The 14,258-nt window shown below is 49.2% G+C and overlaps 1 protein-coding gene across 1 annotated transcript in view; it reads right to left on the bottom strand.

Annotated features, from left to right (window-relative positions):
* Nucleotides 1–1,934: 1,934 nt before the first annotated feature.
* P2RY2 (purinergic receptor P2Y2) overlaps nucleotides 1,935–14,258 on the bottom strand; it is a 28,509-nt gene continuing 16,185 nt past the window's right edge. Inside the window, exon 4 of the transcript XR_008685624.2 lies at nucleotides 1,935–14,054. The gene's annotated coding sequence lies outside the window, so the exon portion shown is untranslated. The remainder of the gene's footprint in view (nucleotides 14,055–14,258) is intronic.

The raw sequence follows: 14,258 nt of genomic DNA, 5'->3' as shown, positions 1-14,258 counted from the left end.
AGACAAAGTCACGTAATGTCTAGTGTTAAATAACTACACTTGGCCAAAACTGTACACAAGATGCACAGGAGATAAGAAAGCAAAGCACAAACCAAGATTAACTATGAGGGAAGTGATGACGTGAGTCTCTTAGAAGACCGAACAAGTCTCCATCCCTAGAATGGACATAGAGACAGAATTCCTCCATGAAAAAACACCAGGAAGATAAAGTCCTGAATCTCTTCATGTTATCATTGCTTTTCCTGGATCTTAACGAGCATTTTCCTTGTTCCTCAGGCTTTAAATAGGGAGTTCAGCATGGACCCCCACATTGGAATGGAAAACTCACCAGCTCACCAACCCTGATTCACAGACCCTGGAGAATGTTTAAGATACAGAATGCTACTGACCCGAAGAAGAGAAATAGCCTTGATGTGAGACAGGCAGGTGATGACAGCGTTGATGCTTTGCCTTCAGCAAATTGTATGCAAATGAAAAGAAATTAAGTCTAGGTATCTTGATAGCAATGTCCACTTCAGTGAAAACCACCACGTCCTTATTGACATAGGTGCTGGTACAAGATGTTTAAAGAACCAAAAAGCTGTCATAGATAGTGGCTAGTAACACTGACCTTGCAGAAGGTTGGCTTAAGCTTTTGCCCTGTGTGGGCAGTGGCTCTAACAAATTCCATCTCATGCTTGCACACACACACACACACACACGCACACACATGTGCTTGCACAAAGCCAAACCTCAACTCTGAACACATCTGATGAGATGTGTGTGTGTGCTCAGTCATTTAGTCATGTCTGACTCTTGGCAACTCTATGGACTGTAGCCCACCAGGCTCCTCTGTCCATGGGATTTTCTAGGCAAGAACACTAGAGTGGGTTGCCATTTCCTCCTCCAGGGGATCTTCCTGACCCAGGGATCAAACCTGTGTCTCCCGAATCTTCTGCATTGGCAGGTGGATTCTTTACCACTGAGCTACCTGGGAAGCCCCGGGATGTGGTGTCTTATACAATCATGGATTACAAATAGCCACAAAGCAGTCACAGACTATTATTATTATCATCAACATATTGTATATAGAGATGACAATGAAGAGAAAGAAAGTTAGCTGCGTCATTCATCCAAACAGGAGGTGATGTTCTTTGATACAGAAGTCATTAAGATCAGCGACAACAGCAATCCATGAAGCGCTGTATTGAAGAGAAAAGACAGCTATGGGGTATAAAGGTAAGAACTTGGGTAGAGTAATCAGGGCCAGGTTCTCCACCATGGTGACAAATTGTTAACCCAGCAAGGGTAAGTTCAGGCCCTAAGAAGTCATGTCAACAGGCATTCCCTTATGGGGAGATACGTGCAAAGAAAATGCATCTCCCTATCAAACTCTAAAAAATGGGATGATTCCCACATCCACAATAAGAGGTTTGCTAGGGCTGCTCTAACGAAGTACCACAGACTGGGTGGCTTAAACTTCAGAAATGAATTCCCTACTGTTATGGAGGCTTGAAGTCCAAGGACAAGGTGACAGTAGGATTGGTTCCTTGGCCTGTAGATGGCCATCTTCTTCCTTTGTCTTCATACTACCCTCCCTCTGTTTGTGTCTGAATATCTGAATTCCTTTCCTTGTAAGGACACCAGTCATACTAGATTAGGGGCATCTCAATGACCTCATTTTACCTTAATTGTCTGTTTAAAGATCCTTTCTCCATTAAGTACCATTCTGAGCTACTGGGTGTTAGGGCTTCAAAATATTTGGGGGGAGCATAGAAGAGTGGGAAAAAACAAAATGTGGTACAGTCTCTTCTCTGTTTCTGATTTTCTGCCCCTTCGAGACAAATGGCTTCTGGGCATTTAGGGATTTGGGACCCACACTTTTGTAGCAGTGAGTAGAGACGAGACCTTAGCTTCAATTTGATTCCTATATTTACTCGTCTGCCATTTTCCCCCATTTTTAAAGTAAAGAAGCAGGTCATTTATTCTGTAGAAGTCCTCAAATTCTGGATCTGGCTAATTGCATCCCCAAACTGTCATTTAACATGTTCTTCTGTACCTTGTATTTCCCGAAAACTGAGAGCTAAATCAGTTTGATCAGATTCAGGATCAATTTTTTTTAGCAGGAATTCATATGTGGTGGTCTGTACTTCCTATTGCACCACATTAGCAAGACATAATGACTGATCACCTTCTCTTTTTTATGATGCTAATATTGGTCAGTGGGTTCAGGTACTATGAGACTATTTGTGGGACACTCATGGCCATTGATGATAACTGCCTAGACCTGTCCAACGGAAATATGATGTAAGCCACAGGTATAGTTTAACATTTTCAAGTAACTACATTTAAAAAGTAATCAGAAATAAATGAAATTGATTTTAGTAACATTAATTTTAATATCATTTCAACATGTAACCAATATGAAAAATTAATGAGATATTTTGCCTCTTTTTATTGTACCAAGTCTTCAAAATCCAGTGTGTTTTACACTTGCAACACATCTCAATCCAGATGAGCCACATTTCAACAGCCACTCATAATATGATAACCAACACTGTTTAAAATTTCTTTATAATTCTCTTTGTCCTTAGAACATGTCCCTCTTAGCTGTGTAGAGTGAGGCAATTATTAATTCCAGGAAAAACAGAAAATTAGGCAAGAACAAAAATGTAATCATGGAACACTATTGGATATTAACTATTAGATGTTAACTGCAAATGATACTTTCAAAGTCATAAAAATGTAAGCACTGAGTATTAATTTATCCCAAAATTGCAATGGGAGGATGAGGGAAGAGAACTTCACAGAGGAAATCAGTAGATCAGGTCTAAAATAGAAGTAACCAATTTTCTTTTAACAGCCTGGATTTGTTATTGCCATGGGACAGTCTTCTTTTCCTCCAGTCGAGTTTACGTTTCCGGCTTGTTTTCATTTTGTGAATTTAACACTAATTCCTCTCCTCCTCCTTTCCCTGCTCCTCTTCCCCACCCACCCCCACCACTCCTCCTGAGCAAGAACTGGGGGAAAGGGAAAAGTCTCTTTTGCTTCAGCAGGACTGTGATGTCCCTGCTGTGTGGGTGTTGTGTGTGCCCTCTTTCCTGACGACCCCGACATGGACCATGTATGTCCTCTGTCGGAGTCATCCCTCCTTGGCACACTGTGAGGTCTCTGCCCAGAGAGATGAGCCAGTGAGGGCAGGGATGGCAGTCCACAAGGCTTGGAGGAGGAGGAGGAGGAGGAGGCGTTTACCAGGCAAGCAAGGCAGGGGCAGGGTTGCTGCACACAGAGAGGTGATGAGGGCAGAGGCAAGCTGCCTGGAGTGTTCTCACAGCGCACCAAGGGCCTGCAGTCACTCCTCAGAGACCCTGTGCAGCTGCCCTGACATTTCTGGCTGCCCAGGACCCAGCGCCATTTCCTAATCTGCTTAATAACAGGCAAATACTGGCGTCTGCTGAGCCCATGGTCTTGGAACAAATAGACCCAATTAAAAGGCCATCATAGGGGAACTCAGGGGAAGAGGAAAAAAAGTCACTGATCAAATCAGTGCCCAGCTACCTTGTGGCTGATTTGTGACCTTCTGCCCTAGAAGCCTTTCTTCCACTCTGCCCTAGACCTGGGAAACTTCCGGCCACCCCAGCTCCATCCTCCACTCCTCTACCCTCTGACCAGCTGCATGTCACCTTGCTAGGCCTCTGATTCTTGGTTCCACTGCTCGCCAAACCCTGCAGGAAAAAACTGTCAGGGACCCTTCTGGCTCTTCCTGCAAAATACATCTGGCATCCATCCATTTCTCACTACCTCCATTGCTACCATCTGGTCCTAATCCTCAAGCTCTCTTGCTTGGATTCCTACATTGGCTCTTCCCAGCTCTGGCTGCTCCCATCCTCACCCCACTGTAGTTTTTTCTCCATACAGCAGCCAGACTGAGCCTTCTAAAATGTAAGGCAGACTGTACCTGCCGTGACTTTCCAAAGTCACTCACTGACCTACCAGATTCCCCCAGTCTATGGCCCCTGCTTCGCTTCTTCTGTCTTCGCCCTGAACACCAGCCTCCTTCACAGCCACACTTGTGCTCACTATTTCCTCCAGCTAGAAGGCTCTTGCTGTAGATAACCCCTCAGTTAACACCCACAGCTACTTCAAGTCTGTTCAAATGCTCTGTTTTAGCCTCTCCTGAGGTTTCACCTGACCACCCTATTTAAAATCACATCCTCCCTGTTTTCCTAATCTCTCTTCCTGCTCTGCCATTTTCCCTGTTGCACTGTCACCTCCTAACACATCACGGAATTTATGCTTTATGATATCAGTTCTTTTTGTCTCTCTCACCCTACTAGGGTATGAGCTCCTAAAGAGAAGGATCTTCTTTTCCATTTACTGATAATTTCCTAAAATCGACAGCAGTACCTGGGACATAGTAGACTCTTGGTAAATATTTGTTGAATAAATTATAAATAATAACAAGGTTCCTCAGCAAAAATGTGGCAAAGCCATACACATGAAGCATTATTGGGAGTACAGTACTGCTATGTGCTGCAACACGAATGAACCTTGAAAATACAATGCTAAGTAAAAGAAGCCAGGCACAAAAGGCCACAAACTGTGTGATTCCATTTACATGAAAGGTCCAGATTAGGCTAATCTATAGAGAAAGAAAGTTGTGTTTGCCTAGGCCCATGAGTGGGGAGGGGGCAGATCTGGGGAAAATGGGGAGTTGACTGTTTGTGATACAGGGCTTCTTTTTGGTGGCGATGAATTTTTTCTAAAATTAATGGGGGTGACACTTGCACAACTCTGTAAATACATTAAAAACGACTGAATTGTATATTTTAAATGGGTAAACTTTATGTGCTGCATCGATTCAGTCATGTTTGACCCCTTATGATCCTACGGACTGTGGCCTGCCAGGATCCTCTGTCCTTGGGATTCTCCAGGCAAGAATACTGGAGTGGGTTGCTGTGCCCTCCTCCAGGGGATCTCCTCAACGCCGGCATCAAACCACATCTCTCATGTCTCCTGTGTGGGCAGGTGGGCGCTTTACCACTATGTTATTTTTGTTGTTGTTGTTCAATCGCTAAGTCATGACTGACTGTATTCTCGTGGACTGTAGCACACTGGGCTCCTCTGTCCTCCACTATTTCCTGCAGTTTGTTCAAAATCATGTCCATTGAGTCAGTGACGTTGTCTAACCATCTCATCCTCTGCTGCCCCCTTCTCCTCTTGCCTTTAGTCTTTTCCAGCATCAGGGTCTTTTCCAATGAGTCCGCTCTTTGCATCAGGTGGCCAAAGTATTAGAGCTTCAGCTTCAGCAACAGTCCTTCCGGTGAATATTTAGGGCTGATTTCCTCTAGGACTGACTGGTTTGATCTCCTGTCCAAGGGACTCTCAGCATCATAACTCAAAAGCATCAATTCTATATGTTATTTATATCTCAATAAATATGTTAAAAATAATAATAAGGTCTCTGCCTTCAAGGACCCTGTGAGACTTACATGAAGTGATTAATTTGACTTGCTTTGGAAAGGAAAGGAATTATATAATGAGTACCCACTGATCCTAGATGTTCAACAAAACCATTATATGGTTTATCTTATTTATTCCTCACTATGAATCTCATTCATTCATTCAGTGAGTAATTGTGCACCTACTGTGTACTAGGCACTGTTTTGGACACCGGAGGTAAAGCAGTGACCAAACTAGACAAAGACCCCTGTCCTCTGAGAGCTTTCAGGAAGAATCGGACAATGCAAACAAAATGTGAAGTAAGTGTGATTTTTCCTTTTTTTTTTGATGACATGGAAATTGAGATGGTCAAGGTCATCTGAGGTTCAAATGTAAGTCTCCAAGGTTTATGTGTTTCTGTGCCTCATGGATGAGGGCTCTGGGTTGGCTCAGGTGGAGTTAGAGCTTGTGGACAAGGTATGTGTCTTCGGTGGGTCCTGGAGGGCTGGCTGAGACCCTCCCCACCTGCTGCTTCCCACTTCATTGCAAGGGCCCTCCCTTCCTCATGACTGACAGTCAGATGCGTCTTACCTACTAGATGCTGGCGGGATCCAAATTATAGGCATCTCATGGGTGGTGAGTGAACCTGAACTTCTGCCAGAGCAGTCACATGGGGGTGCCAGGAGAGGCAGCTGAGCTCAGTCACATCTCCCAAGGGATGGAGTCCAATTGTGGCGGCTGCCTCATGAGGAGGCAAGGACTTCTGGGGGGATACAGAGGAACCAGGGCTTTGGGTAATGGTGGAAGCCTGGAACAAGACAGGGGAGGGAGCTGGGGGTGCCAGCCTGGAGAATAGCCAGCTTGGGGTCATGGGTACACCCTCTGTGGCTGCCGGGTACCCCTATGGCCAAGTTGGGGAGACAGGCTTCCTGTGAGGAGGCTCTCCTCCAGGGACAGGGGTTGCCAGGAGGGAGTCACCTCTCCATCTCTGAAGGTGGGGGAAAAAGCAAATGATGTTGGGGTGTGAAGGAGGCACAGAGGGGTCCCTTGTGGGGGACAGATACTTTCAGAGGCCCCAGCTTCAGAGTGGGGAGAAGATTCTGGCTTCCCTTCAGAAGAGCTCCCAGACCAGATTGGGGGTGGGAGGTGGCTCTCAAGGCCTAAGTGCCCCCCCAGTTCTGCAAGCCTTGGGGAGGGCCTCTCTAGCCCTGCTCCCCAACACTCATCTGTGTCATCAGACCCAGGGTTTGGGTGTCTTCCTGGCAGCCAGTGAAGGTGGGGACGTCATCTGGGGCCTTCCTGAAGGTAAGTAGGAGGTCAAAGGGATAACCATGACCAGAGGACATCACGGAGTTGTCCTTGGGGAACCCTGATCCTGGCAGAACCAATGAGGGCCAAGTCAGCACCTTTGAAACCCCACGCTGGGACACTGGGCCTCAGAGGGACCCTGAGGATGGACAAGAAGTGTCTGCCTCTCATTTTTTTTTTTCAAAGTTTGTTTTTTCTTTTAATGAGGGCCATTTTTTTCCTAGTCTTTATTGAATTTGTTACAATATTGCTTCTGTTTTGTGTTTTGGTTTTTTTTGGCTGCAAGGCATGTGGAATCTTAGCTCCCCAACCAGGGATCAAATTCATACCCACTGCATTGGAAGGGAAAGTCTTAACCATTGGACCACCAGGGAAGTCCCTGCCCCTCATTCTTCCCTTTACAAAACCAGCAGCCAGTCATAAGCCTTTCTGAGGGAATAAAATACCCCACCGTGCTGAGCTTTGTCCTGGCGCCAGAGTGCAGCATGATGGATCCACTAGGGGCTGTGGGGCTCTAGGTGAGTGTAAGGAAAGAGCAAATTAGCCAAGACGGCAGTGGTCGGGCTCTCTCGCCCCACGTTTGTAAATAACGATGATGTAACTGCACAGGCACTATGTCCTACATAAGCACCGCCTGAACTGCCTTTGCGGTCTAGTCAAGTTCAGTTGCCTTGATTTGAGTTACGTAGTCATTGTTGCTGCTGTGTCTGCCATTAGAGGGTAAAGCACATCTGCTTTGCCCTGGTGAATAAAGAATATCTGCAGTTCCTACAACTCCTTCCATCTTCTTCCAGCTTCTTCCCAGCTCATGCCTTGCTTACCCTGGGTTCAGCGAACAGTGAGATATAACAAGACAACTGGCATAGTCAGCAGGATTGAACATCGAGACAGTGGGGAGTCCCTGTGAGCCCATGGGTGGGCTGGAATGGAGAGCTGAAATGTCACCTGCAATGAAGAGCTGAAACTCACCCACAACGGCAGCAACCTTGTGTCATTGCTGATCAGTCCCCACCATCAGGAACACACCTGGAACCAACAAGGCTTGGCTTATTACTTGCTGCAGCAAAGACTTCCCATCAGGGGATTCTGTGGGGTGTCTCCAAGAGGAAGAGTTAAGGAAGGGGTGTTTATAAGGTTGTGGGGGCTGAAGTGAGTCAAAGAGTGGTCTTTGGCAGAGACTGGTCAGAATTTTCAAAACAGGAAGTTGCTGGAACAGTCAGAGATCCTACGTTAAGAACACAGGAGAATTACTATTAAATCAGTTTGTCTGTGGTTTTCTCTTGGAACGTGTGGGTCTAAATCAGAAGTCCCCAACCTCCAGGATCTACTGATGATCTGAGGTGGAGCCAATGTAATAATAATAGAAATAAAGAGCACAATAAGTTTAGTGCACTTGAATCATCCCCAAACCACCCTCCACTCCTGGCCCATGGAAAATTGTTTTCCATGAAACCAGCCCCTGGAGGCAAAAAGGTTGGGGACCGCTGCTCTAAATAAATACATGGGTGTTTACAAGTGTGAGTTTAATCTGAGATGGACAGCACAGCTTGGTCAGGGATGGTTACCTGTTTTGTAAGTCAGGATGTTTTGTAAACTGTGTTCCCAGTTTCAGTTCTCAGTCCTATCTCCATCTCACACACCCCAGCAACCTGGTTTCCAGCAAGAGGGTCATTTCCTTCTCTTCACTCCACTGGCCAGGGTCTGGACCTCAAGCCGCCTTTCTTCTGCTGCTGCCAACTCTGACCACCAGGGAGCAGCAGGGCAGCATCCATGAACTCAAGGCCCAGCATGGACTAAGCACAGCCAGGCGAGGGAGCTGAGCCAGTGCTGACTGAATGGACAGGTCCGAAGCTCTGCACAGCTCCATTTGCTTTCCTTTCCTTCCAGGGAGACCAGGAACGTGGAGAAAAAGGCGGAGGGAAACGGAGAGAGAGGAAGGAGCGAAACTTAAGGAAAGGGGATCCACAGAGCTGGCAGCTGGGTCCTCTGCCTGCTTCCATCTTTTCCTGCTATCCCCAAGCTGGTCTACTTCCATGTCCTGGGTTAGTCTGACCTCCTGGCAGCCCCTCCTGGTCCTTCTCTTTCTCCCACAGGTTGGTCATCCACCTGTGGCCTTTCTACTCCAGGTATCTACGTGGTACCTGCCGAGACTGCTCCTCCCCTTCAGCCTTCTCTCTCAACACAGATGTGAACACACACACACACACACACACACACACTAGCACAGGCTGTGTGATGACTTTTCATTTCCTCCCCCACATTTTGCAATTGATTTGGTCACAAAGGCTGGTCTAACAGCTTAATCCCACAATGAAGCGGGACTTTTCATGTGGCTGCTGATTTGGAATTTGGCTCCAGGACATAAATCTGAGGACACAGAGGTGGCTCAGATGTTATAGCATCTGCCTACAATGCGGGAGACCTGGGTTCAATCCCTGGGTCGGGCAGATCCCCTGGAGAAGGAAATGGCAAACCACTCCGGTATTCTTGCCTGGAGAATCCCATGGACGGAGGAACTTGGTAGGCTACAGTCCATGGGGTCGCAAAGAGTCGGACACAACTGAGCGACTTCACTTCTTCAAAGAAACCTGGAAACAACTGGGGTTAGATACCTTTTCACTTTACTACCCCAGCTCCCTACCACCTCCTCTCTTGACTCTACAAGCTCAACACCTGACATCTCTGCAGTTGTGAGTTCACAACAGAGTGGGAGCGGGGAGGGAATGGACAAGGGCTTTCCCACCCCCAGGTCAGGGGAAAGATGCTCTAGGAAAATCACTGAGGGAGTCTGGGTGTATCAGTTCAGACTCTCAGCAGGAAAGATGGGGCACAAATTGGTCACTCTGGGATAGCTGAATGAAGAGACTCTTACAAAAGTGTGGTCTGCAGTGACAGTTCAATGCATGAGGCAGGGCACCCAGGGCCAGTGCTCTGTGACAACCTGGAGGGATGGGGTGGGGAGGGAGGTGGAAGGGAGTTCAGGATGGGGGACACATGTATGCCTATGGCTGATTCATGTTGATGTATGGCAAAAGCCATCACAATATTGTAAATAATTATCCTCCAATTTAAGTAAACAAATATTTTTAAAAAGGAGTCTGGCAAAAAAAACAAAAAATGTGTGGTCTGGTGTTTGTGGGGACTCTGTGCAGAGCGACACTGATGTCAGGTTGTTAGGGTCAGAGAAGCAAGGACAGTAAGAGAGGGCTGGGCCAGTCCTGGAGATGATCCACTGGCCCCTTTCCTTCTCACCTTGCCCCACACCCAGAGGAAAGGGACACCCCAGGGACTGGGAGCAGGGTCCTGCCAGTGCTGGGGAAGAGGAGGAGGGAGCAGTACCTTCAGTAGGCAACTGGAACTTTAAATGGGACTGAACTTGTTACCCAAAAGTGACTCAAGGTTTTGGAGTTTGCCAAATATGCAGTTCATGGATGGAAAGGGAAATTAGACATCACTGAGCAGTGAGCATCGAGGCGAGAAAAATAAAAGTTGCGTGTTTGTGCCTTACCGCACGCTCACTGTTCAGTAAACTTGGAAAGGAGGTACAATCAGTTCCATTTTACAGATGAAGAAACTGAGTTTGCAATCACAAAGCTGATGGTGGCTGAACTGGGCCAGAACCCTGCTCTTCCTGCCTCAGCTTCCCTGTGTCCCCTGACTTCTTCCTTTCCCTGAAGAGTGAATGGGGAGCTCCCAGGTCAGAAGCCAAATTACACTCCCCTCCCACCCACACCACTCAGGCTTCTCCCCAGGATGTCTGCCCAAGGCCTTCCAAGGTGAGTGATCCTCCCAGGGGGTACAGACCAGCACTGATGAAGGCAGTTGAGGCAGCGGAAGAAGCCAGAGAGCCCTGGTCTCATGTCTAGTCTCCACACTGACCACTGCTTGACCTCGGGAAAGGTGCAGCCCTCTCTGGGTCTCCAGTCCCTCCATGCAGCCAAATAATCCCGGGGGGTCCCTGTCAAGAGGAAAAACTGATTCTAATTGGTCATGTCTCCCAGGAGACTCACACGCTGTTTTGCAGTGGTGTTTAGGAGTAACAGCCCCAGGAAATGATGTCAAGTTTGAAAGGTGAGGAGCAGGGCAGGGAGGCCCAGAGGGTAGATGCAGGGGAGATATTTTGGGGCAGGCAGATGCCCCGGTCACTGCCAGACAATGGTATAGGGCAGCCATTGTGCTGGGAATGAGAAATCCTTTTCTGACTTCAAGGGCTGAAAATAGTCATGGGTGAGCCCCTGGGAGTTGGCGTGGTCTGGTCTATTGTTCCTGGCTGGGATGGGGCTGGGACTGGACACCTGGCTGACTTGGAGCCAAGACAGGGGCAATCAATCATGAAGAGGCTTGGGCCACTGACAGGTGGATGGGCAGAGCCAAGGCTGTTGCATATGGGGAAATTGGAAACTGAGATCCAGAGAGGAAAAGGGGATTCACCATGTCACATGGCACAGCAGAGCCGAGAAGGATGAGTTTGGTTTCTGAGGCTCATTTCCCTCTCCCTCACACCCTCCACCTCAAGCACCTACCCATAGGGAAGGCAAATGCATCCCTCACCTGTTACCCCAGTCACTCCTGGCCAAGCTCCAGCCTCACCCCACGGGAGGCAGAAGCATCTGACATTCAGCTGGCTCTACTCCAAGGTACTGTATGGTACCAGTGAAGTCACTTCATCTTTCTGCTCACTTGATGCCAGGGGAGACCCACTGCCCCACTCCAGTTCTCAGAACTGAGGGCTCATGGGTCCTAGCAGTGCCTGGGGGAGCAGCTGTTAGCTGTGTCTTTGATGAAAAATCTAGGCTGCTGATGCCCTAAGTCAGGGAAAACTGGTGTGTAGGAGGCAAGGTCTCCAGCCTCTACAGAGTGACCCAGAGAGGGCAGGCACATGGACTCAGGTCACACAGCAAAAGCTGGCCATCTGTTGCCTGCTCTGGTCCAGCTCCAGGTTGGTCCTCCATCCCTGGGTCTCTGACTCTTGGATAAACCAAGGAGTGGCTGCAGCGCCCTGGTGGGTACCACCAGTCAGGAAGACATGGCCAAGTCTTGTTGCCATGGATAGGTGGGAGCCCTCTGGAAGACCAAGGGCATCCTGTTTATCCCCTTCCCACTGTCACTTCTCCCTAAAGCCCTTCCACAGCCCATCACCCAGACAAGGTTCTGTAAACACACACCAGCTCACGAGCCTGAGTGCCACCCAGTGCCAGGTAGGGCAGAGGGTGGTCCTACACCTCACCCCAGGCTGCCCTGCTCCCTTCCCCCACATCCTGAGGAAGCCTCGCCCACAGGGGACACCCTATTGTTCACTGGCCGGACACACAGTCCTTTCCTTCAAATCACTTATCCCAGTGTGGTTATATATTGAATTATGTCAACTCCACAAGGGCAGGGGCCAGCTGGTTTGCCTCCATATCCCCGTGGCACAGTGCCCGACGTGTAAATGCTTATGTTCCCGCCTCTGTTCTCAGTGCTTCATGTGTACTGATTCAGGCCTCCCAAAGCCCTACATGGGAGGTAGTGTCTCCTAGAAATGAGAAAACAGAGGGGCTGCAAGATTCAGTGATTTGCCCAAGATGCCACAGCTGAAGAAAAGTGGAGACACTCAGATGCAGGTGGTCTGGGCAGAGAATTGGTGCTCTTAACCTCATCCTCACTGGAGCTCCTCTCTCATCCTGAATCACATAAAGGTTGAAGGGCTGCTTACAAACTCTCCTGCCCCGCAGGGACAGCAAGTGGCAGGGGACACTGGAAAGGGAAATACTCAGGGCATCGGATGGACGTGAACTCAGTCTTGACTCCCCATTTACTGCCTGTATAACCTGGAGCAAGTCCTCATCGCTCAGAGCCTGTTCCCTCATTTGCTAAATGGGAATAATACTATCACATGGTGGTGAAGAAATATTACAATGGCTGTAAGAGGGCCCTGCCTGGTGCCTGGGACACAGGTCAATACCTCGGTTTCCTTCCTTAGGTGCCTAACTCTGACATCCACCCAAATCTTCCATGACAAGGGTGATGGTAGAGGGGTAGCTTTGGTGGCCTGACCTGCCAAGATTGGAGCAGTTGTGTCTGGAGGGCATGTTACCCAGGGCTTTTCCTAGCCTTTGGAGGGTCAGAGTGTCCCTCCTGGGCCCCAGGGCAACTGCCACCCAGGGCAAAGACCTCTATGTGCCAGGGCCCCTGCCCCTGCTGCATGGAGCTCCCTGAGCTGCGCTGCTGCTGGCCAGTCAGCAGGCATTTCCTCCTCCCAGCTGTCCCCCCACCGCCCCAGTGCCCCAAGTCCCTGGCTTTAGCTCCCTAGCTCCGTCAGAGGCGGGAAGAGTTGGGGTGGTGAGGGTGATGGCAGGATTCCCACAGAGGCACTGACCTGTACTGAAGGGAACGGAGCAGCTGGGGCGGTCCAAGCCCCTGGCGCACATCCAGGCGCCACGCTGACCTGGCGGGTGACCTTGGGCAAGGCTCCGCCCCTCTCTGGCCTTGAGTCTGCAGCTGAGTTGATAGTCCCTGGGGTCCGTCAGGGGCTGCGCCCTGTCACAGTGGCCTTCCGGAGTCAACAGCCCCAGGAAGTGATGTCAGGCTGAGGAGGTGGGGAAAGGGCAGGGAGGCCAACAGAGTAAGAGGAGATATTTTGAGAGCAGACAGGTCCCTCCACGTCACTGCTGGACAATGGTCTGGGGCCAGGAGTGGAAAATCCTGCTCTTACTTGGGCTGAAAATAGTATAAGGCAATAGGGTCGGGAACCCACCCTCAAGGAGGGTGGCCTGCCCACTGAGCAGCAAGGCCCAGTGTCCACAACAAGGGGCCAGGCAGTCTGACCAGGGTCCAGAGATGGGGCCCTGGGCCTGTCCATGGTTCCCTTAGGGTCTCCATTCCCCACGCCCACCAGTGTCAGCCACAAGATTGGATGGTGAGTAAACTCCTCCTGTCCCCTAGGTCCTGTGTCCTTAGACATCTCCAGGCACTGGTTTCGAGGAAGTCTTCCTGAGGCTAGGCCATAGTGTGGTCTCCATGTGCTGCGGAGGCTGAGTCCTCAGTTCTCGGGGTCTCAGGACAGCTGCTGGAGGGGTAAGTGGGCAGGACATGAAAGGAGTGGGGACCAGGGGAACTTGGGCCCATGGGACACAGTCCCATCCCCAACTGCAGATCCACATTCAAGGACCCCCAAAGTCATGACATATAACTCCCTGCCTCTGGGTCTAAGCAGGGCTGAGGGAGTCAGAGCTCAGCATAAACACTCCTGGTCAGTAGAGCATCTCACCTGGGTAGAGGCTCCTTATAAACTGAGATGGGGTTCAGCCTGAGCAGCAGCTGGTAGGAAAGAGATAGGCTCAGGCCTGCAAGAAAGGTTCAAGGACAGTCTCTAAGAGATAATCACAAAGATAATCATAGGGATCCCGGCTATATTAACAGAAGTATAGAACCTAGAATGCGGAAGGTGAGCATTCCACACTACTTTGGGCAAGTCACCCACATTACACAATGCAGAGTAATGGTCTGGGTCATGGCTCATGACAGGTCCCTGTCACACGGGGGAACCC

Source organism: Moschus berezovskii, chromosome 14, assembly GCF_049115385.1.
Source record: "Moschus berezovskii isolate FMDL1 chromosome 14, NW_MosBer_1.0, whole genome shotgun sequence".
NCBI classification, from domain to species: domain Eukaryota; kingdom Metazoa; phylum Chordata; class Mammalia; order Artiodactyla; family Moschidae; genus Moschus; species Moschus berezovskii.
The sequence above is the reverse complement of the archived record's forward strand: the minus strand, read 5'-3'. Positions and strand labels throughout refer to the sequence as shown.